The sequence below is a fragment of the Balaenoptera acutorostrata genome, chromosome 3 (genome assembly GCF_949987535.1).
Source record: "Balaenoptera acutorostrata chromosome 3, mBalAcu1.1, whole genome shotgun sequence".
NCBI classification, from domain to species: Eukaryota; Metazoa; Chordata; class Mammalia; order Artiodactyla; family Balaenopteridae; genus Balaenoptera; species Balaenoptera acutorostrata.
In genome coordinates, this window is record NC_080066.1 from 119,048,717 (window position 1) to 119,073,267 (window position 24,551).

At 35.1% G+C, this 24,551-nt stretch overlaps 1 protein-coding gene across 6 annotated transcripts in view; it reads left to right on the plus strand.

Moving 5' to 3' along the window:
- Nucleotides 1-24,551, plus strand: part of MIPOL1 (mirror-image polydactyly 1) — a 336,113-nt gene that overhangs the window by 8,787 nt on the left and 302,775 nt on the right. The window contains exon 1 of one of the 6 annotated variants that reach the window (XM_057543813.1): nt 17,895-18,040. The exons of 4 other annotated variants lie outside the window; for them this stretch is intronic. The gene's annotated coding sequence lies outside the window, so the exon portion shown is untranslated. Of the gene's footprint in view, nt 1-17,894; nt 18,041-24,551 lie in introns of those variants that run through there. One more of the 6 variants, XM_057543816.1, reaches the window with a different exon arrangement.

A 24,551-nucleotide genomic window follows, 5' to 3' on the forward strand; every position in this document is an offset into this window, starting at 1 on the left:
ATAATCTCTAGGTCCATCCATGTTGCTGCAAATGGCATTATTTTGTTCTTTTTTATGGCTGAGTAATATTCCATTGTATATACGTACCACATCTTCTTTATCCATTCCTCTGTTAATGGACATTTAGGTTGCTTCCATGTCCTGGCTGTTGTAAATAGTGCTGCAGTGAACAGTGGGGTACATGCATCTTTTTGAATTATGGTTTTCTCCGCATATACGCCTAGGAGTGGGATTGCTGGGTCATATGATGGTTCTATTTTTAGTTTTTTAAGAAACCTACATACTGTTCTCCATAGTGGCTGCACCAATTTACATTCCCACCAACATTTGCAAATGAAGCAACTGACAAGGGATTAATCTCCAAAATATACAAACAACTCATGTAGCTCAATATCAGAAAAAACAAATAACCCAATCAGAAAATGGGCGGAAGATCTAAATAGACATTTCTTCACAGAAGACATATATATGGCCAAAAAGCACATGAAAAGATGCTCAACATCACTAAGTATTAGAGAAATGCAAGTGAAAACTACAGTGAGGTATCACGTCACACTGGTCAGAATGGCCATCATCAAAAAATCTATAAACAATAAATGCTGAAGAGGATGTGGAGAGAAGGGAACCCTCCTCTCTTTTTTAATACATGTGTTTAATACTATAAATTCCTTCTAAGCACTCATCTAACCATATCCCACAAATTTTCGTTATGTTGTGTTTCCATTTTTATATGGTTTGAAATATTTAAAAATTTCCCTTTACTCTTTCTTTTGAACCATGTGTTATTTAGAAGTGTTTGGGGATTCTTTTTTTTTTTTTTTTTTTTATTTTATTTTATTTTTTAAAAATTTTTTTTGGGGGGATTCTTGAGATACCTTTTTGTTAATGATTTCTAGTTTATTTTGTGGTAAGATAACATCATTTGTATGATTTCAGTTCTTATCCATGTGTTGAGGTCTTTTTTTATGGACCAGAATAGGGTCTTTTTTGGTAAATGTGCCATGTGTACTTGAAAAGGTTGTGTATTCTCCTATGCTGGGTAGAGCTGTCTATAAATATCAAATAGGTCAAGTTGGTTGATAAGGCTGAGTCCTCTCTATCTTTGCTGATTTTCTGAGTACTTATTCTCTTAATTACTAAGAGAGGTATGGTGAAGTTTCCAGCTGTAATCACAGATTTGTCTGTTGTTCCTTTCATCAATTTTTGCCTCTTGTATTTTGACATTTTGTTGTGAAGTGCTTACATATTTAGGATTATTTATGACTTGTAAGTGATTTAAACCCTTCAATGTCCTTAGTCTTGGTAATGTTTCGTGTTTCACTTTGTCTAATATTAATATAGCCACTTCGCTTTCTTTTGATTAGTATTTGCTTGTTTTTTTCACTGTGCTCTATGATCCTAAATAATATATAGTTAGGATAGGGTAATTTGTAGGATATTTTCATTTTGTGTTGACAGGATTCAGAACACGCTACCCCAAAATATAATACCTTGGCATATTGAATATTTTAAAGCTGAAGGATTTTGAGAAATGGCAGGTGCAGGAAGGACTCTCAGACCTCCCCTTTCCTCACTGAAGCAGGTCATAAGACCCTCATGTGAGAGGTGCCCTCCCTCTATCTGGAGGAAAGGAACATCCTTATCTTCAAAGATGGAGGATACCAAAAGGAATCTGAACGAACAGGCCTGGCTAAGTTTTCCCCGGTTTACTACCCTTGGCTCATATCCTTTTGTCCTATAACGTTTTTCCATGACTTTCCACTCTTCATCATAAACCTAGTGTAAAAATGCTCGGGCCTGCTTTCTTCACATCTTCATTTCCTTTTGAAGGCTCCCGTGTCATGTAAAACTTATATTAAATAAACTTGTCTGCTTTTCTCTTGTTAATCTGTCTTTGTCAGTTTACTATTCAGGCCCAGCCAGGGATCCCAGGAGGATCAAGGAAAAGTTTTTCACCCCTACAGTGTGCATTTTGTTATTTATGTATTTATTTTAAACAATGTTTTGATTTTAGGAAATAATGTCTTACCAAGTATGACCTAAAAGCATGTAATTTTATGTTAAGGTACAAGGATATAAGTGTTCATAACATAATTAGAAAAAAAATTTGCATTATTGCTCTACTTCTTGGATGGAATTTGAATGGTAATTTCTTACAGATACTATTTGTATTTGGGTGTTGAAATGCTCTTTTGCATTGTCTCATATACATAAAACCTAAAGTTTTTTAAAATATTTAAATTTATTTTTTTAAATGACATTTTCTGAAGTGTGGCAGACCTCTTCTTTAAGCAGCATGTCTTGAAACTAATTAGTAGTTTAATACTCTTATTGTCTTTTTAAATTTAATGTAAATTGAAGCTATTTCCTTAATTTATGTCAAACAGCTTGTTACCAGCATGGAAGCTGCAGATATTGTGTGATACAGCTTAAGGTCTCCCAAAGTAGAACATTTTATTCAGTGGCATGAGCTGGCACAGTGGGCAAGATTATTCTAATTCATTTGGGTAGGTGAACTGTAACTTAGGAAGTTCATATACAAAAACTCATTGTCTGAGTTTCCTTGTGATTCTTTACTGGTTAAGAAACTCAGCTTAGGATTTCAGTGGCTTAGTTTCTATTGCCTTTATTTCTTGCAGGTGATTAATTTTCATTTTAGTTTAAATTAAAAACTTCATACCCATCTTTAAAATGCCTATATTTTTGTTTGTTAGCCATTTTAGAAGTAAAATCTCATTTAAAATATTTTGTCACATGATTAATAGCTGGTTCTGGAAGCTTTTGGTCTACATGTAAATATACCTTAAAAATTAGAGAAATTAATTATTTTCTTCACTGAAGTTTTTTGGAATCATTTTTCTTCTAAAACATGCTCTTAATTTTAGGAATTACTTTATGAAAAACAAAAGACTGTATTATTTGCCTGTCAGTGGATAAAAATTGACTACTCTTTAACATTGCCACATTTAATATTAATGAGATTTTTAAGAGCTGCCAAAATGATGTTCCTTCTAGTGATATTCATAACAGGAAACAATGATATTGCCATCCAATGGAATATTAAACAACCATTGAAGTGGTCTGAAGAAAAATGCTTATGATATAATATTGTGAAAAAAGTCAAGTATGTGTAGACATTGGTTGCACATATATAAATATGTAAAACAAAAGTGGCAAAGAAAACACACTAAGATTTTAAGAGTATTTCATATTTTGGTGGTGAATGTAAGCAATGATCTTTTTTTCTTTCTTCCTACTTTTGTTTTAGTGTATTCTGGATTATTTTCTATGGGATACGGTCATTTGGGTACTGCCTAGAATTTCTGTCTCTAATTTTTTTTTCTATCAGTGATTTCTACCAAATCAAGAATCCAGCATCATTTGACATTACTATTGGATTTGCTCTGAGTTCTAATGATTATAGTTGATTGTAACGTGTGTCTTTGTTTTAAGACTATAATGATTTTTAAGCCCTTTGAAATTTTCTAAATGAGTTGTGAAAATTTTTTAAAGTAAGTAATTATTTTAGAAAAGTAAGTAATTATTTAATTATTTTTAAAAGTAAGTAATTATTTAGAAGTAAGTAATTATTTAGTAATTATTTAGAAGTAATTATTTATTCCCTTCTCTAGCTTTTGTCTGGACTTTTTTTTTTTTTAGCTGATTTTTGTGTGTTGTCCATATTCTCTTTATTTTATTTTACTTTATTTTTTTTAATTAAAAAAAAATTTTTTTTGGCCATGCGGCGTGTCTTGTGAGCTTTTAGTTCCCCGATGGGGGATGGAACCTGGGCCCTTGAAGTGAGAGTGCAGAGTCCTAACCACTGGACCGACAGGGAATTTCCTGGACTTTGTTTTTATTTTGTCCATATTGTGTCTTCCGTGCTGCATTTCGACTGTTTTCAGTTTCTCCTCAATGTACAAGAAACTTTGTCCGAATGTTTTGAGAGTTCATAAGGCTTTGACTGCTCCAGCCCCTTCACTTCAGGCCTTGTTGAGGACCTTTGCTTGCTGTGAACATACCTGCTGCTCATAGAGATTCTTGTGGCTCTCAGATACCGCTTTGCTCCCTGTTGTTCCCCTCTCCTCTTTCCTGCACAGATGTTGGATGTCATGCAGGTCTTATAGTTGTTGGTGTTGTATTTTTGTGTTTACCTAGTTTTGTGGTTGATATTTTGTTTATGGGTTTGTTTTTGCTATCCTGGTCTCTCTGTCTGTTTTTATGGAGATATTTGGGGAGATTCAAAAATTATGCAGCTTCTACCATGGTCTTCCCAGAATGTTCTTGGCTTTTGCACAAAGTTAAATTTATTCAATTTAAACAGTTGTCTTTTTTGAAGATATATTCTGCTAAAATGTTCTTTATTTTATAAAATAATAGCCTAGCAACAATTTTTGTTTTGGAAATTTTACTAGTTTGTGAAATCTAAAATTTTTAGTGACCACTTATTTCCTCAGTTCCCTAGAACAGAAAAAATAAATGACTTGCCAAAGGCTACAGCATTACTAAGTGGCAGCATCAGTGTCTAAATATTCATTTTATGACTCCGCAATAATCAGCCCTAAACTAGTTACAGGAAGCGACTGAGTGAAAGTGAACTCTGTTTAGAAAGTGTTTTATCCTTCAGCTAATATGTGGCTATGCTGAGTTAGGATTCTCTTCTGAATAGTATGAGAAATAACTCCTCTAGGGAGAGTGGAGATATGCCTTTTGGCAGGCTCCTGATCATCAAGAACACAATATCCAGTTGATTCATGACTGTGATCCCTCTTTTATTTTAAATTTGTTCTGTAAGAGAGGCTAAAAATATCTCTGAACATAGGTGCTATGAGAGCTGGAAAACTCACAAGACATATGTATTAGTTTCCTATTGCTGCTGCAACAGCTGTAACAAATCACCACAAATCTAGTGGCTTAAAACAACACAAATTTATTATCTTACAGTTCTGGAGGTTAGAAATCTGAAATGATTCCCACTGTGCTAAAATGATGTTAGTAGGACTGTGTTCCTTTGTAGACTCTATAAGGGAGGTTCTCTTTTCTTGTCTTTTCCTGCTTTAGAGGCAGTCTGCTTTTCAACTTTATGGTACATTTCCCCAAGGAGGTGATCAGTTAACATTTTATAGTCTGTTCATGTTTTTGGTTCTTTGAACTTATTTAGTACAGTTGATTTCATTTAACCATCACAGAGCCACTGTCTACTATGTCTCCCCATATCTGGGGTTTGGAAATGGAGCTGAACAGGTATATCCAAGGTCTAAAAAAATGAAATGTGTATGAGAGGGAGAGTGAGTGTATTTTCAGAAGAGGGGATGGGGTGAGCTTGCAGTTAAAGAGTTTCAGGTACCATAGAATCACTGTTGACATTTGTTGGTACCTAATACAACACAAGTTTATTTCTCACCCATACAGAGTTTGGCTTAGAGATCGAGGTTCCTTCTGTATTGTGAGGCCACCATCTCAAATGTGGTTTTTAAGGTTGTTGCAGGAGGGGAAGAGAAGGCTAGAGGATCTCATAGAATATCTTTAAGGATAATTTCTGAAATTGGCTTATATCTCTTCTGCCTACAGTGCTTTGGCTACAACTCAGTTACACGACCCAAATGTAAAGAAGGCTAGGAAGGGACTTCCCTGGTGGCACAGTGGTTAAGAATCCGCCTGCCAATGCAGGGGACACGGGTTCAATCCCTGGTCCAGGAACATCCCACATGCTGCGGTGGAACTAAGTCTGTGCGCCGCAACTACTGAGTCCGCGCGTCCTGGAGCCCGTGCTCCACCACAAGAGAAGCCACTGCAATGAGAAGCCTGTGTACCACAACGAAGAGTAGCCCCCGCTCGCTGCGATTAGAGGAAGCCCACGCACAGCAATGAAGACCCAACAGAGGGAAGAATAAATAAATTTAAAAAAAAAGAAGGCTAAGAAATGCAGTTTTCCTGTACATTCAGGAACAGGAATTATAATCCAACCAGTCTGGGGTTTGCAAGGGGAGAAGATAAAAAATTAAATGATGGTTAGATCTTGTTATGAATTGAATGTTTATGTCTCCTCCAGATTCATATGTTGAAACCTTTGGTGTGCCAGGTGGGGACTTAGGAGGTAATTAGGATTCAATAGGTCATGAGGGCAGAACCCTCATGAATGGGATTAGTGCCCTTACACGAGTCACTAGAGAGACTTCCCTGGTGGTCCAGTGGTTAGGAATTTGCCTTCCAGCACAGGCGACATGGGTTTGATCCCTGGTCGGAGGACTAAGATCCCACATTCTGCAGGGCAACCAAGCCCACCTGCCACAACTACTGAGCCCGCGCGCTCTAGAGCCCCTATGCCACAGCTAGAGAGCCTGTGTGCCACAACTACTGAGCCCGCGCCACAACTGCTGAGTCTGAACGCTCTGGAGCCCACGCGCCGCAATGAAGACCCTGCACACATACCGCAACTAAGACGCAACACAGCCAAATGAATGATTAATTTAAAAAAAAAGTTTCAGCTTATGTCTTCCAAATGAGCTGACATTAAGAAAAAAATTTTTTTTAATTAAAAAAAAAAAGAGTCACTAGAGAGTTTGCTTCCCAGCTCTGCTCTCTGCCATGTGAGAGTACAATGAGAAATTGGTAGTCTGCAACCCAAAAGAGGACTCTCACCATAACTTGACCATGCTGGCACTCTTATTTCAGACTTCCAGCCTCTAGAACTGTGAGAAGTAAATTTCTGTTGTTTGTGAGCCATCCAGTCTGTGGTATTTTTGTTAGAGCAGCCCAAATGGACTAAGACAGATCTCATCTCTTTTCCTGACCCAGTAGGATTTTTGCACTGCCTTATTACCCCATGGCACTTGCAGCTTGGGTTATTGCTCCTGATTTCTGTGTTGGTGGGACAGACAAGAATTGTTCTAATGCAACATGGGGGAGGTTAGAGCCAGGCAAATTTTTCTCTCACCTCTTCTTTCTGCATCATCAGTGTCTGCTGTTCACCCAAGGCTATAGTCCTCCACTTCCCCAGTCCTCTTTCAAAGCAGCTGACACATGGATGTCTTGAAGTTTTTGGTTGGTTCCTCAGGTCCATGATTCCCTCTCACTTTTCAAGTTTTTCAAGGTTGATTTTGGGGGAGAGAGCCAGCAATCTTTATAGTTTGCTGTCTTGACCCTTCCTAGTTTCTGAATAACTGGAAGCCTTCCTAATTTCTGAATAAAACATCCTTAGGAGGGACTTCCCTTGTGGCGCAGTGGTTAAGAATCCACCTGCCAATGCAGGGGACACGGGTTTGAGCCCTGGTCCAGGAAGATCCCACATGCCACGGAGCAACTAAGCCCGTGCGCCACAACTACTGAGCCCATGCATCACAACTACTGAGGCTGCACTCTAGAGCCCACGAGCCACAACTACTGAAGCCCACGCACCTAGAGCCTGTGTTCCACAACAAGAGAAGACACCGCAATGAGAAGCCTGCGCACCGCAACGAAGAGTAGCCCCTGCTCGCCGCAACTAGAGAAAGCCCACGCACAGCAACGCAGCCAAAAATAAATAAATTTATAAAAAATCATCCTTAGGAAAAAACTCCAACCTTGTCTTAACTGGAAACAGTTTCATTTTTTGTCCTTATAAGTAGAGTAAACAATTTATTCCTTGCATCTAGGCAAGAGGGTAATTTTGATAAACCAGTAACTTTTCCTATGGAAAAGTTTATCAGATGATAGTGACCAAGGATAGCAGAAAACTTTGTGTTGGGTTATTTGTGGATATGATTCTTGTTTTAGCAAGTGGGTTCTCTTTCTTTGAACTGTTGATACTATCCTTGCCCACCGCCTCAGGTCAGGTTGAAGATCTGAAATAATAATTTAAAAGCGCGTTTGTCAAAGCAAGTACATTGCTTCAAATTTTTAGTCTCTTATGATATCCAAAAGGTAGAAAAATTTAAAACAATTTGATTTGATAAAATAAGCACCCTGACCAATAAAGAAAAGTTATAAGCTTGAAAATGTTGTTAAAGTTCCCCAAAATAAGCCAACAGTCTCATAAAAAGTCTTTATGTTGGATATTTCATTTAAAATATATGTACTCTTCTGCTAGGTGCTGTGCTCAATAGGCACCAGAGATATGAATTAGTGTAGTATTAAATCCTTAGACATTATTAAAAGATTAAGGTTTGCTAACCCTATTATTCATATGAATTGACATCACAGAGTAGTGGACTAAGCAACAATTTTAATTAAATTGACAACATAAAGAGAAATACACTTAAATTTTATAATGAGTTTATACAGAGATGTGGAAATGAGTATTAGATTTGTAATTACTACTGGTTGTATACCTCTTCATGCCTGGTGCCTGATTTTAATCAGCTTTTATATTAAGTTAAATTTATATACATTGCATCATGATTCAGAAATAATTGAGTTTGATTTGAGTTTAGTTACATTAATGATTAGAATGTTTTTATAGTTTTAAAATATGTGTATTTAAAGTAGTTATTAAAGGGGGAATTTTTCATAGACTTTAAAAGCTGCTATAACGTTTAAGTTTTGCATCAAAAATTTAAAAATATAAAAATTTTTTTTATGTTATTTAATAGTGGGGAAAGGTCAAAAAAGTGTTTAGAAACCTTGCTTGTGTTTTGTCCATATCTCCCTAGCTGTTTGTTATTATGACCTTAGGAACTTTGAAGAACATTTTACATTAGTATTTGCCTACAGAATATTACTCCATACTTGTATGTTTGTATAGTGACTTTTGTCACAATACACTTTTTTTTTTACAAGAGATAAATAGACTGACACCAACAATACACTTTTGTGTATCTTATTCTCTTCTTTAAAGGAACAGTGAGTTCTAAGTTTTTCCTTTGCAAAATCAATTGTTACTGTTCTTTTTTCCTACAGAAAAGTTCATTTGAAGATATTGAGGAAATCCCAAATATTCATAAATATCACTGATCAAATGCAAAATGTTGGCTAGAATATTGATTAGGAAAAAACTTGTAATTACTTGTTATAAGTGAAAGGTGGGCTTTTTAAAAGTCAGTTTTGTTAGGTTTGCTGTGAAAGTAGTTAAAAGGACTGAAACAGAGGTGTTGGAAATGTTTGTCTATTTTTCCACTAGGTGGCGACGTATACTTGTTATTTCTCTAGCAAACAAGGCCATTTACCTGATGAGGTAATACTAAAGTTAAACTTCAGTAACCCGTATATTAATAGAAGTAAATAATAAATAATAAATAACTAAAGGTAAAATATAACTTTATTCCTTATATATAAAAATGTTATTTGCCAGTCGTCTGTGGGGAATGTGTAATTTTGATTTTTTTGGTAGCATTGCTAATTCCAATGGTCTCTTAACAGCCAAAAATATTTTAAAAATTCAGTATACAGTTGAAATTATCTTAAATGGCTTCCACTTAATGATTTTCCAGAATAACTAAAGTTCTGCATTTCCTTTGGTATAAACATACCGACTGATGCCTGTGGTATGCTTAATGTTCAGGCTAGTATTGATCTCTTGTAGATGTTTCTGCTCCTACTAGTTCAGTTGATTTATTTACATACCAAGAAGGACTCGTGTTTGTCCCCAAACCTGTTTATACCAGTTGAATCTGTCATATAATTTAAATCAATCTAGATGAGCTAATGGAAATATCTTTATAAAAAGTGTTCTTCCTGTGAAAGCTAAGGTGATGTTTAGCAACAGTCAGGTGAATGGCTAAAAAAATTTACTATCAAAGTAGGTGTGAGAAAGCTGTGGAAAAAACTTAGATTATGCACTTGTTTATGAGGCAGAAAAATGCTTGGAATTCTGTAAATTCTGTACAAAAGGTGCTTTTATTTAACAGAGTGATTACACATGTACAAGTTTCACATTTTGATGCTTATGACTGAGAGATAACTCTCCACAAAATTTTTCTTGGAGATGCTGAATGTCCTGGATGAAAGTTATTTAAAGTTAAAGCATTTACTTAAGAGCTTAGTAATTTAAAGTTTGTTTCTCTCTTAATATTACTTTCTTGCTATAGTTCATATGCTTGTTTTAACTGATTATTATTTAGAGGAAATCTAAATAAAAATTATTAGTAGAAAACAAAATGTATTTAGATAGAAGAAAATTAATACTTTATCAAAGGCTCCAGAAAGATAGTTTAGCAAGTAACATAGCCTTTTTCAGTCTTGTTGTTGAGTAAATGTAATGATTTTTATCTATTTATGATTCCAGATTTTATGATTTGTTGCTGAATTGTTTTTTTAGCCAAAAGTTTGAATTTTGGTCCTTAGGTTCTCTGGCCTCTTCATGTTTAACTAGCAAGGGATTGTCTTCCTCCACATATACAAGACGGGCAATTTTTGTTCAGTAGTGAGTTAGTTCCTCTCTAATAGGAGTTTCTCTTCCCCACTATAATCCTCTGAGAGCAATTTCATTACTAAGAAAAGGTAGAAGATTTTTTGACTAGGAGTCAGAAGGTCTAGGTTTTAGTCCTAGAATTTAGGCCCTAGAACAATAAATATTTGCTCAGTACAGAAATGAATGAGTAGCTTTTCTCCATATTAGTTGTGAGACTCTAACCTGGTCAATTAACTTCTCTTAGAACCTTATCTATAAAATGTGATTTTATTAATTCAACACACACTTCTTCAGTGTTATGAGTGAGGCACAACAATGAGAAATATAAGCCTCCTTTCAATCAGATTGCTTAATTGAGAGGAACATGTAAGTAAGTAATATGCACTTTGACAAGTGCTTTGATGAAGTTAAGTATAGATAGAACTGGACAGAGGCAAGTGGGTAGCCCCTTTAAACCTGTAGATATTGTTTGGACATTTACTTAGTGGGGGTAAGGAAAACTGATTTTATTATCTTGAAATCATTATACAGAACAGTAAAATATTAACTTTCACTAGTTGAAGAAAACATTTCTGAAAAAGATTTTGCAAAATATTTTTCAGTGTTCTGTAGCTCTTCTTTTCACTTCTGAACCAACAGTTTCTTGGGAAGCATATTTATGAGTTTCAAAATTGGATAAAGTAGGTCACCAGAAAAAGTGCCATTTGAATTTTAACTCAGTACAACTGCATATATAGTAGGTATTGTCAAGGAATGTTATAAAATTTCCAGATAAGAGTGACATACAGAAACCTTAGTTAACTGCCATCATACTTCTAATTCATTCCAATGAGGTTTTAGTGGCCTTCATAGCCATTCACTCTGCCCTTGAATCCTAACTGGCTTGCCTGCATTCGGTTTGAACAGAATTGGCACTTCATAATTTTAAGTTTTCCAGTCCATGACTATAGTAAATATCTCCATTTATTTAGGTTTCCTTTATATCTCTCAATAAAGTTGTATTATTTTCTCCCTCGGGGTTTTGCATTGTTGTAATGGCAAGGACCTTAAGTAGACGTTGAAAGAAGTGTGAATAGCCAAGATTCTTGATTTGTTCCATAATCAAGGGAACAATTTTTAATGTTTCACCATTCTTAGAGGATTTTTTTCTTGCTTGTTGTTTAAGACACCTGTTATCAGATTATTATATTTTTAGAATGCAAAGAGTTTTTTTTAAAGAAATGCGTGTTGCATTTTACCAGATGCTTCATCTGTCCTTTGATGTTAGTAGTGAATGCTTTAATTTCTTTTCAAATATTGAATAAATCTATAATGAGATAAACACAACTTAGTCACAGTACATGATTGCTTTTCCTATATTGTTGGTTTCTGCTTACTAATATTTTGTTTATAATTTTTACATCTGTGTTCATTAATGAGGTTTGCCTCTTTCTTATACTATTCTTATATGGGTTTGGTATCAAGATTTCTGCTGTCCTTGTAAGATTTTGCTGTCTTTTACTTGCTGATAATTTTAAAGTAAGATTGGAATAATTCCACATAAGATTGGAATAATAATAATTTCTGAAATATGTTACTTCCCAGGAATATTTTCCACTCCTGATTAATTTCTTTGAAAATTATAGGATTAGTCAGGTGTTTTATATCTACTGAGTCAGTTTTGGAAATTGTTTTTTTCTAGGTATTTGCTGCGTCTAAATTTTCAAATATGTTGCCATAAAGATGTTAATCTTTTTTTTTGAAGCATAGTTGATTTACAATGTTGTGTTAGACATATATATTATTAATCCTGATATTGATTATTTTTGTATTTTCTCCTTTCTTCTTGATCAGTTTTACAAGAGTTGTCAAGTTTTTTACTCTCTTCGAAGAACCAACTTTTGGCTTTGTTAATTCTCTCAGTGATATGTTTATTTCCTATTTAATTTCTGCTCTTAATTCTTTCCTTCTAATGTCTTTGACCTTATTTTGCTTTAGTGCTAATTCCTTTTGATAGATTCTTAGCTCAAACTCATTAATTTTCAGTCTCCTTTCCTAATATATGTATTTTAAGATATAAAGTTGCCTCCAAGTAGTACTTAAGTTGTATCTCACAAGTTTTGCTTTGTGGAATTTGTTATTGTAGGGTTCAAAATATTTTATAAATGTAATCATGATTTTTTCATTGACTTATTTATTAATTTCTGAACATATGGGAACTTTATTGATTTCTGAATATGTGAGAATTTAAATTTCTAAACGTAGGATTTTCTTTTTGTTATCTATATCTAACCTTATATTGTGATTAGAGAAGATGCTCTATCAAGTTTTTTTCTTGTACTGTTTTTTTTTTTAATATTTATTTTTATTTATTTATTTATTTATTTAGGCTGCACCAGGTCTTAGTTGCGGCACGTGGGATTTTTAGTTGTGGCATGTGGACTTCTTAGCTGTTGCTTGTGAACTCTTAGTTGTGGCATGCATGTGGGATCTAGTTCCCCGACCAGGGTTAGAACCCGGGCCCCTTGCATTGGGAGCATGGAGTCTTACCCACTGGACCACCAGGGAAGTCCCTCTATCAAGCTTTAGTTCTTTGAAATTTGATTCTCCTTGCTCCCAGAATATGGTCAATATTATATGTACTTAACAAGAGTGTGTATTATGGATGTTGGATAGAGCATTAATTTATGTTCAGATTTGTTAGGTCAAGTTCGTTAGTGACATTTGTAAATCTTCCATATTCTTACTGAGTTTTTGGTCTTGTTCCATCATTGTGGATTTATCCACTTTCTCCTGAAAGTTCTGTTAGTTTCTGTGTTACATTATGTAGAGGCTATGTTATTAGGCTTGTATACATTTAGAATTTTTATTTCCTTGCAAATTGAAACTTATTATGAAGGGACCCTCTTTCTGCCTTAAAGTCTATTTTGCCTCATAGCAGCTTAAGGTCTTTTGCTTAATATTTATATGGTATATCTTTTTACATCATTTTGTTGTTGTTGTTGTTCAACTTTTCTGATCCCTTTCATTTTGGGTGAGTCTGTTGTAAACATGAAGATAGATTATAAAAAATCAAGTTTGACAATATCTATTTAACTTTACATTTTAAATTATTATGTAATGACTTCTTTTTCATTTGGTGTCTGTTCCTATGAATTTTTTTTATTGTGATAAAGCGTAGGGATTCCCTGGCAGTCCAGTGGTTAGGATTCGGCGCTTTCACTGCCGAGGCCCTGGGTTCAATCCCTGGTCAGGGAACTAAGATCCCACAAGACGTGCGACCAAAAAAAAAGTGTGCATAACATAAAGTTTTATCATTTTAACCATTTTTAAGTGGACAATATAGTGGCATGGACTGCATTCACAGTGTGCCCCATTACCACTATCCGTCTCTATAACTTTTTCCTTGTTCCAAACAGAACCTTTATACTCACTAAACAGTAACTCATTATTTTTCCGTCCCCCAGCCCCTGGTAATCACTGTTCTACTTTCTTTCTCTATGAATTTGAATATTCTAGGTATCTTATATAAGTGGAACCATGCAGTATTTGTCCTTTTGTGTCTGGCTTATTTCACTTAGCATAATATTTTCAAGATTCAACCGTGTTATAGCCTGTATCAGGATTTCATTCCTTTTTAAGACTGAATAATATTCTCTTGTATCTATGTTATAGTCTAGGAGTTTTGATCTTATTGTGTTTTACATTTAAGTCTGTGATCTGTTTTGAGTTAATTTTTGTGAAAGATACACAGTCTAGACTCATTTTTTGAATGTGGATGTCCAGTTGTTCCAGTACCACTTGTTGAAAAGACTGTTCTCTCTCCATTGAATTGTCTTTACTCCTTTGTCAGAGATCAGTTGACTCTGTTTATGTGGGTCTATTTCTGGGCCCATTTCCATTGATTTGTTTGTCTCTGCTTTCATTAATACCACACTGTCTTGATTACAATAGCTTTATATTGAGTCTTGAAATTGTGTAGTGTCAATATTCTGACTTCGTTCTTCTCCTTCAGTATTGTGTTGGCTCTTCTGGATCTTTTGTCTCTAAATTTTAGAATTAGTTTATTAGTATCAACAGCAAAACTTGCTCAGGTTTTGATTGGAATCACATTGAATCTATAGATCAGGTTGGGAAGAACTGATATCTTGACAATATTGAGTCTTCCTTTCCACGTACATGTGATATCTATCCATTTATTTAGATCTTTGATTTTTTTTTAACCTCAGTTTTGTAGTTTTCCTCATATAGATCTTATACATATTTTGTTAGATTTATGCCTAATTTCAAATACAGTTGTTCATTGCTGGTGTATTTGGTCTTATGTTTCTTCTAAAAATTTTATAGATTTACTGCTTTTTTTTTTTTTTTGGCCATGCCGTGAGGCATGTGGGATCTTAGCTCCCTGACCAGGGATCGAACCCTCTCCCCCTGCGTTGGGAGCACAGAGTCTTAACCACCGGATCACCAGGGAAGTCCCTACTGCTTTCATTTAGATCTATGACCCATTTTAATTAATCTCTGCAAATGATGTAAAGTTTAGTTTATGTTTTTTTTTTCTTTTAAACATCTGGGCATTCCAACAGTGCTTGTTGAAAATTAGCCTTTCTTGAATTGTTTCTGCACCTTTGGTAGGTAGAGATCAAGTGGTCATGTTTATTTAGGTTTATCTCTGGACTCCCTAGTTTGTTCCTTTGATTTAGGTACCTTTCTCTTTGCTGGTACCATGCTATCATCATTATTTTAGCTTTATAATAAATCTTAAAGTTGGGTAGTGTGCTTTTTCCAGCTTTGTTCTTTCTCTTAAAAATTGTTTTAGCAATTCTCATTCCTTTGAGTTTTCATTTAATTTTTAGAATCACTTGGTATCTATAAAATATCCTACTGTGATTTTGATTGGTATTGCATGAAATGTATTGATTACTTTGGGAGAGAATTGGTATCTTTACTATGTTGAATCTTCTTTCATGATCGTGATATGCCTCACCATTTATTTAGACCTTGATTTCTTTCATCAGTGTTTGTTTTCAGCACATAGATCCTGTATTACCTAAATTTCTTTTAGCTATTATATATGGTATTATTTCTTTAATTTCCTTTTCAAATTGTTCCTTGCTTGTGTACAAAAATATGATTGATTTTTGTGTGTTGACCTTATATCCTGCAATCTTGTAAAGCTCATGTATTCTAAGAGTGTGTGTGTATGTGTGTGTGTAGATTTCCTGGGATTTTCTTCATGGATAATCATGTTGTCTACAACTCTGGTTAAGACTTCTAGTACTCTGATGAATAAGAGAGGTGAGAGTGGATATCCTTGCTTTGTTTCTGAGCTTGGGGGGAAAGTTCCAGTCTCTCACCATTAAGTATGATGTTAGCTTTAGGATTTTTGTAGATGCCATTTGTTAAGTGGAGAAAGTTTCTTTTATTCATAGTTGCTGAGAGTTTTCCTATATTTTAGGATGCACTTTTTCTGCATCTTTTCATATGACCATGTTTTTTATTGTTTAGACAATTACTGTGGTGGATTACATTGATTGATATTTCAATATTGGACTAACTTGAAAAGTCTTTATTTCGCTTTTGTTTTTGAAACATGTTTTCCCAACTGTAGAATTCTAGATCCACAGTTTTTCCTTCAGTATTTTAAAGACGTTGCTCCACTGTCTTATGCTTTGCATTGTTTTTGGCAAGAAATCTGATGTCATCTTTATCTTTGTTTCTCAGTATGTAACATGTCCTTTTTTCTCTGACTGCTTTTTAATGTTTTGTCCCTCACACTGGTTTTGAACAGTTTAATTATCATGTGCTATCATGTAGTTTTCTTCTGGTTTTTGCTGCTTGGAGTTTCTTGAACTTCCTGGATCTGTGGGTTTATAGTTTTCGTATACCTTGGGTACTGTTTCTTTGCATGTCAGAAAATTCTGTTTTATTCTTTTAAAGGTTAGTATTCTTGTTGGTTTTCCCTTGGAGGCAGTTATGTTGTTTAAACACAAATTACAAACTCTGAATTTCAACATTGCATTAGCTGCTATCTGTGTTTAGTTCTCAATCTTTCACATGCTGCTTTTTTTCTTTTAGCCTCATTCTCTGGTGTGCCAGTATAGTTTGGTGGTCCGCCAAGGATTTAGGTAGCACTTACCAGATTTGGAGGCTTACAATTTTTGTATTTTCCTTGTTTCTGAGGATCGTTCCCTTAATTTTCCACTGTTCTCCTTATCTTGGGCTTTGTTCCCTAATACCTCAGGCCTCAGCTCTCTGTTGCCCTTGCTGCCTGTTGTTTGGGGAATACACTCAGCAAAAGTTTAAGGAATAAAACAGCAGAGTCTTTCAAGGGTAGACCTCTTCTGTCATGTTTTTGTTTTTGTTTTTTTGGTGGACATGCTGCGTTTTTCCCTGAGCATGCCCCGTTTTGTGGTCCATCAGAGATCTGAGCAGAGTTTATACTCAGATTTTGGTTTTTACTGTCTCTCTTGTAATCAGTCTTACCCTTAGATTTCCAGGTGGTCTTCTAGTCCTGATCTCTGTCCTCTGCCATCTTAAGCCAGCTGTGATCATTGTTCTGTTGAGGTAGTTGTGAGGGTTGGGGAATTTTCTTTCTTTCTTTCTTTCTTTTAATTTATTTATTTTTGGCTGCGTTGGGTCTTCGTTGCTGTGCACGGGCTTTCTCTAGTTGCGGCGAACAGGGGCTACTCTTTGTTGCGGTGCGTGGGCTTCTCATTGCAGTGGCTTCTCTTGTTGCGGAGCACGGGCTCTAGGCGTTCAGGCTTCAGTAGTTGTGGCACATGGGCTCAGTAGTTGGGTCATGGGCTCCAGAACATAGGCTCAGTAGTTGTGGCACACGGGCTTAGTTGCTCTGCGGCATGTGGGATTTTCCCGGACCAGGGCTCGAACCCCTGCCCGCTGCATGGGCAGGCAGATTCTTAACCACTGCGCCACCAGGGAAGCCCCTGGGGAATTTTCTTGGACAAATAAGCCATAAACTCATAAATCTTACTTCTTGAAGTTCCAGTTTTTCAAGAAGAAATTCTTGTCAGTCTTTTTTCTGCTTTGGGATGCTTTCCATTGGCTTAATTTGGTCTAAATTTTGTAATTATTCTGTAAGAAGGTTCATTCAACCACTTTACCCTGTCGCCATTACTGGAAGTTACCACGTTAAATTTTACATTCCAGTTGTTACATTGTATTTATAGAAGTTTTATTTATTTCCTTTTAATATATGTTAGTTCAGTTTGTATCACTTCATGTTCTCTGCAGATATTTTAAGTCTGTTCTTATTTCCTTAAACACAGTATGAATGGTTTTATTATTTATATCTGATAACAGCCCCAAAGGCTGAATTACTTGTGACTTGTGCAACTTCTTTTTTTTTTTTTCTTTTGGTTCTTTATTTTAGTGCATTATTTCTTTGTGTGCTTGGATACTTTTGACTGTGTGATACTCATTATATTTTAAAAGTTCTGTTTTTTTGTTTTTGTTTTTCTGTGGTACTTCTTGGATGACTGGTATAAAGATTTATTTTCTTGAGAGAAAATTTGGTTTTTTGTGCCAGGTGCCAAAGGGCCCTACCACTCTGCATCCATTTGAAACTAAATTCAAGTTTGACATTTTTTGGATCACCCAGTTGATGTGAATTTGAGTTGCAGACCTTTGAGAGAACAGGCTTGTGGTGAAAATTTCTTGAAGACCTCTTTTTCCTGCTCTGGACAATACCATGGAAGATTTCGCTGCAGTCCTGTAAGTGTGGGTGTGATGGGTGGAGTTTATTTCTTTGGTGTCTGTACACTCTCCTTCTTTGGTACCTTCATAACCTTTGGGGCCACATCTGTATAAGAGGAATGTTCTAGTAGACTGTACCTTGGGACACGTTCTGGGATTTTTCTTCCTTTATAGATCCTCAGAAGACCAGGAAATCCAGCAGCTCAATTAGTTATGTTTGGCTAATAGTCTTAGGCTAAATCAGATTCTGTGTTTAGCTTCTTTCATAGATTAGATTTCCTCTGAAACAAACTTTGAGATTTTTTTGGAGGAATACTGTCAGGAACAACATCTGTGAGGAATGAGAGAAGCAGGAGTGGGCAGAGGGAGAAAGTTGAACTACAGTTAATTGCAAGAAAGACTTTAGTTGATCCTTCAGATGGCCCTTTAGAGATATCTCATCTTGAGGCAAGAGGCTCGCTTTTGTACCCCCAGATAGATCCCCAGACTGCACACAGGCTACTCTGATGGAGGAGGCATGGTCCTGGGCGAGGTGGCTCTCTCTGTCTGAGGGCTGTTCCTGGTAAGTCTTAGCTGAAAGCCATCAGTAGCTACACTCTTAGCAGCTGCAGGAGTTGTATCCTTGGTACTGAAAGAGATCTGGGTTTTGTACCACAGCATCTACTGTAGTTTGCCCTCTGAGTTCTTGCTTTAGCTATTTGTTGGCCTAATAATTTCTTACTATATTTTTCAGATCGTAGGTCACTTTATTTATTACAGTTTATCCAATATTTTTGTTGTTTTCAGGAAGGTTGGTCCAAATAACCTGGTTTGTTGTATTGAGAATAACTCAAATTAACTTTTTACTTAAGGTAGAACTTTTGGGACTTCCCTGGCAGTGCAGTGGTTAAGACTTCACCTTCCAATGCAGGGGGTGTGGGTTCGATCCCTAGTCAGGGAGCTAAGATCCCACATGCCTCGTGGCCAAAAAACCAAAACATAAAACAGAAGTAATATTGTAACAAATTCAATAAAGACTTAAAAAAAAATGGTCCACATCAAAAAAATCTTTTAAAAAAAATTCAAGAAATAAAAGGCATGAAAAAAAAATAGAACTCTTTTTTTCCTCAGCTTTGCTCTATTATATTGTAAATCACATTTTCCAGCTTTATTGATATATAGTTAACTAATAAGAATTGTATATATTTATGTTGTACAATGTGATTTAATATACATATATATTGTGAAATAAGGTAGAACTTCTTAATAGATACCACTTTACCACTGACCATTAATTCTTCGACTTAAACTTTTTGTTCTGTGTTTCTCCTAACGGTCAACCATTAACTTCTGAAATTATTCTGAAAAATATTAATTAATTTAGAAAGAAACCCAGTAATGTAGTTTTTGTAAAAGGATAAGTTATTAAGAAATTCTCAAAGAAGTACATTTTTTAAATAGAAAATTAGCAATATTTTACTTTAGATTATCTCTCTTCATATGAAAATGATATAAACTAGATCATTGTCATAAGGAATTGGAAGGAATTTAGCATGTTTAAAGTAAGGGAAAACTCACAATCAGAGCATTGTAGATAAGTTCTTGTTTATAATAACTGATAGTCTGTCAGATATAGCCACTGTCAGTCATTAAATTCTCTAAGCTGTGTATTTTCATTCAAGATTGTACCTTTTCTTGTTAAGCAACCAAGAACCCAATAGCTTGTCTCTCTAACATGTAGTTATACCACCAGTTACAGTGTATAATTTTTTAAACCTTTCCTCTCTTTAGCAATATTGCTCTCAATTCAATTTCCCCCCACTTGGGCCTCTGAGATTTCGTGTGGGATAGGATGGAGGCAAAGGTATCAGCAGATATTTTTCTTTTCCACAGAACTTCAAGCACCTGAGAAAATTTCACTTCATCTTTTGCAATTAATAATTGTAATATTTTGATTATGCATTAACATTTATGTACCACTGTACATAGCATCTTGTTTTGTGTTATGAAGTGTATCAAGTATTCAGAAAAGCATAGAGAATAATAGATGTGTATTGAGCTACCCAGATTTGTCACATTTTCAATGTTTTGCATTTTACCTTACTGTCAACCTCATTTCTCTTTTCTATGTTAACCACTGTTAAAAGTAGCTGGGTATTTTACCAGACCAATTTCTATGTTTTCATTTGTACAAACACACATACAGATGTCAGTATATGTATATAGTTTTTAGTTTAAAAAAAAATAAATGCAGTCACGTTATGCATATTTTTCTGATATTTCTTTCATTTTTCATTATATTGTAGATATCTTTTTGTGTCAGCACATATTGATCTACATCATTTAGTGAATGACTTTTAAAATCTGTTTTACATTAGTACATTACCTTTTATATAGTAAGCACTCAGAAAATATGAGCCATGATTGTGCTGTTATTATTATAATGATACGCTCTGGTTGTTCCAAACTTTATTTAGCCACTTACTTATAGAGTGACCTTTAGATAGTTTATAGCATTCTGGTCTAATCTTTGCCTTTTCTTTTAGGATATTTCTTATAGGGTAACTTTTTTTCAGTCACAGGTCTCTTGATTTTTAGATAGATTATTAGTAAATGAAGGACCCTTTGAAATAATAATTTGATAAATGAAGTCATTTAATTAATGTCTCTGTCTTCAGAGTCAACAGATTTATTTTCTCTGGGATCTTTTAACTTTTCTAGGAGGATTACAGTATGGACAACCTTCCTTATTTCCGTATTTACTGGGAGCCACATTTTTTTTAGTATCTGAGTCAAGTCTTTAGTCAGGAGTTGGCAAATTATGGCCCATCGGAAAAACTTGCCTGCTGTCTGTTTTTGTAAATAAAATTTTGCTGGAACACAGCCATGCACATTTATTATGCGTTGTTTGTGGCTACTTTATTGCTATAGTGGCATAGTTGCAACAGAGACCACGTGGCCCATAAAGCCTACAACATTCACTCTCTCACTCTTTTATTTTTTTTTTGAATTTTATTTATTTTTTTATACAGCAGGTTCTTACTAGTTATCCATTTTATACATATTAGTGTATATATGTCAATCCCAATCTCTCTCACTCTTTATAGAAAAAGTTTGCTGACCACTGCTTTAGATCAGTATTAGACGTTGGCCAATAGCTGATACAGTACTCAGAATACTGAACTTAGGAGTTCTAATGTACCTTTGACTTTGTTTCTTTGACTGTGGAAGAAATTGCTTTATCTTCCTAAACCCTAAGTTTCTTCCTCTGTGAGATGGAATATCACTAAATGATTTTTTGAGGTCCTTTCCAGCTCTGAGGTTCTGAGAAACTTCGTAACATAAAGTTTTTAAAAGGCATTTGGAATAAATATAGGCAAATATAGATCAATCAATCTATCAGTCTATCTATATATAATATAGACATAGAATAGGTATAAAATAAATGTGCAAATGGACCAGAAAATGGAGGAGATACATAGATTTTTTTTCCTAGCTTAATAGATATAGCAATCTTTATTGTGCAAATATAATCCCATCGTGAAAATGTATTAAATAGTGAATTTTCTGATACTGGGAAGACCTGTGTTCCATTGTGTTAAATGGAAAAAGTAATAAAGTGTTATGAGCCCATCCCCAAACCCTAACCAGAAATTTTCTATGTATCACTGAAACACTCTTCCACATCTATATAATCATATATAAATATTATCATGGTATGACATTTAAAATACTTATACCTAGTTATATAATTCGTAATGAACTCATTAGTGGATATGTAATAATTGGTATATAATTACACTTTCCTTTTACAATGTACCTAACGTGTAGCTTTTGTAATACATCATGAATGCAGTTAATACTTAGAAAATAAGTAAAACAGTTAAAAGAAAAAGTTATTTACTGATTAGAGATTTATATTTCAGCTAATAAATTCCATCCATCATGGTTTATAAGAAGTTTTGGTTAAGGTCATAACCACCTCAGGCATTTCTTAGGAGGGAGGAACCCAGTCATGTATCAGCTTAGCTCCTTCATTCCGTCTACTACCTGTCCCTTATCAGTATCTCCTTGCCATGTATTTCTCAGTCATCTTTTCAAAATTTGCTTTGAAAATATGCAATCTTTTATATAAAAGGGGAAACATACTAATATCCTGATATTGCCAGGAGAGCCATCCAATGGAAAATGAGAATTTCTTCTGCAAGATGTATTAATCGCAGCTGTATCCCTTCACAAGTCTTTTAAATATACTCTTGCCATTTTGACTGTTCTTTTTCCTCCTCCATCAACAGATACTTGTACCTTTTTATATTTGTTGATGGAGGCATTTACTTGCATGTGTAATTTTTCTGAAGTCAAATTCCCTTTTTTTGTTCTTTAGTCCATTTTCCATAAGTATCATATCAAATGAGGACCTTAAATCAGTCTCCTCGATTTTTTTTTTATCCTGGAGCTCAAATAAGTTTGATTTTCATTTAATTCTGTTAATGAACCTATAATCTCATTGTTACATCATACTGCCATGGCAGAAAGATTAAAATCTCACGGCCGATATAAAACTGCCAGATTCCATGGTGATTAAAATATTCAATAGTTCTTCCTGGGTAAGCGTATAAGCCTCCTCTAGTGTAGCTGAGTTGTATACTGTTTCACTGGCTTAATGAGGCATCAGATTCACTCATGTATAGCTTCATCTTTCTAAACTGACTGCTAGTCTTGACCAGTCTTCTGGAATAAAGCACCCTCTAGTGTCCCTATTTGAGGTAACAAGTATATTTTATCCTGATGAAGTGCTTCTCGGAACACCTTTTTGGGCTTGGTTCAGTAATCCAAGTTTATCCCTAAGGCTCCCCAGTGGCCTCTTGATTGTTGGGGCCAGTGTTGATAGAGCCACCATAAAACCTGTTGGCATTGAGTACTTGCGGCCTGAGTGTGATTTAAATATAATGTACACACCCAAATATATTTTGTGCCCCAAGAAATTGTCAATTAGGGGTATTTCACTTTCACGTAAAGTTTAGTCTTTGTAAACCACAAGGTTTAATACAGTAGCCCTTTACTGAATTCCAGGGGTAAATCTCTGAGTGTTAAGTAGCCATCATGTTGTATCAGATTCATTCTTTTAGAGACCACTTTAATCCTGTGAATGCTATTTCATTTGTATTCATGCCTTTTATAACCAGAGGGACAAAGCAGCAGGCTTTTCACACAGTGACTAAGCTGCAGCAGTACTTTTGCCCTCATATACTCCAGTAATTTTCTTAAGAGGGAGTGATCTTGATTGGTGGCAATACAATACACCAATTGTCTGCTACCTATTATGATTCATCCCACCTGATTGAAAGGTAGAATTTTTATTAAGCACTGCAAAGGAACCAATGTGATAAATATAACCAACAAAAATGACTTAAATGATGATTCTAATTTATTCCCATTTAAGTGAGTCATTAAGGGGATTTTCTTTGGTATCCTTTCTCCAAATCACTTGAGGTAGTTGTCGTAAGTCAGCATTAGTTTAGTTCTTCTAGAGATAATGGGTTAACTGCTTTTTCCCAGCCTCAGTCATTCTTATTTTCTTGCTCTGAAAAGTTCTTGTGGAAAAAGAATAATAGCATTCTTCCTTGTGTCATAGCCCATTTCTCTGCTCCCTTACTATTAGCCACTATTTATTTTGGCTTCCATTTATTATTCATTTTAACCTCTACTTTTCCTCCTCTGGTGCAATGCTCTGATTTGGCCACACTGCCTGTCCACATGGTAGGCAGTTACAGCAGCCTTGCCAGAACCTCTGCTTTTGTTTCTTCCTAAGAAAATTTTGTACAATTTGACAAGTAAAGAATTAAAGGACTGTCTCCTGCTTAGTAATGAAGCAGCACTTACAGTTAATCTTAATTTAGCTACATGGGGTGAAGTCAGAAGTTCCTTTAGGAATATGTACGGCCAGATTGTATGTTATGGATAATGTGTCCTGTGCAGCAGTATCTTCCTCTGCTGGCACTGCTATCCTGGTCTTGGCGCAGCTGGGTCTACAAGATGAAAGAAAAATTTGTGAGGTGGGAAAGATAGAAAATTGTGAATTGCATTACCACCATCCCCTTAACTGCCACTTTAGTTGCTAGAAACCTTTCTGGTGGGGTCCCCTCTTACTTCTTCTCATATTTAATTTTTTAACTCAGTGGCCCAGTTGAGTTAGCCAGCCCTCAATGCCCTATCTCCTATCATTTTAAGTAACAAATGTTTTAATTGCCCGTTCCAATTTTGAGATCATTACTTTGAGAGTGGTAAGGAATGTGTTATGTCCATGTACTATTTTGTTTCTTTGCTTAATTTTGTACATAGGTAACAATCAGAGGAAACATATTCAGGTGGTTCAAATTAATAAGCAGTTTTCTGTTCCAGACCTTTAATTGAATCTTGGTGGTTTAATACTTTTATTAAAGTGTAAGCAAATTCTAGAATAAAATAAGTGTCAATTCCAGTCACTACTCGTTTATAGGTCTCTGCAGTACTGGTAGAGCTCTAGTATGGTCCACTTACTGCATTCTTA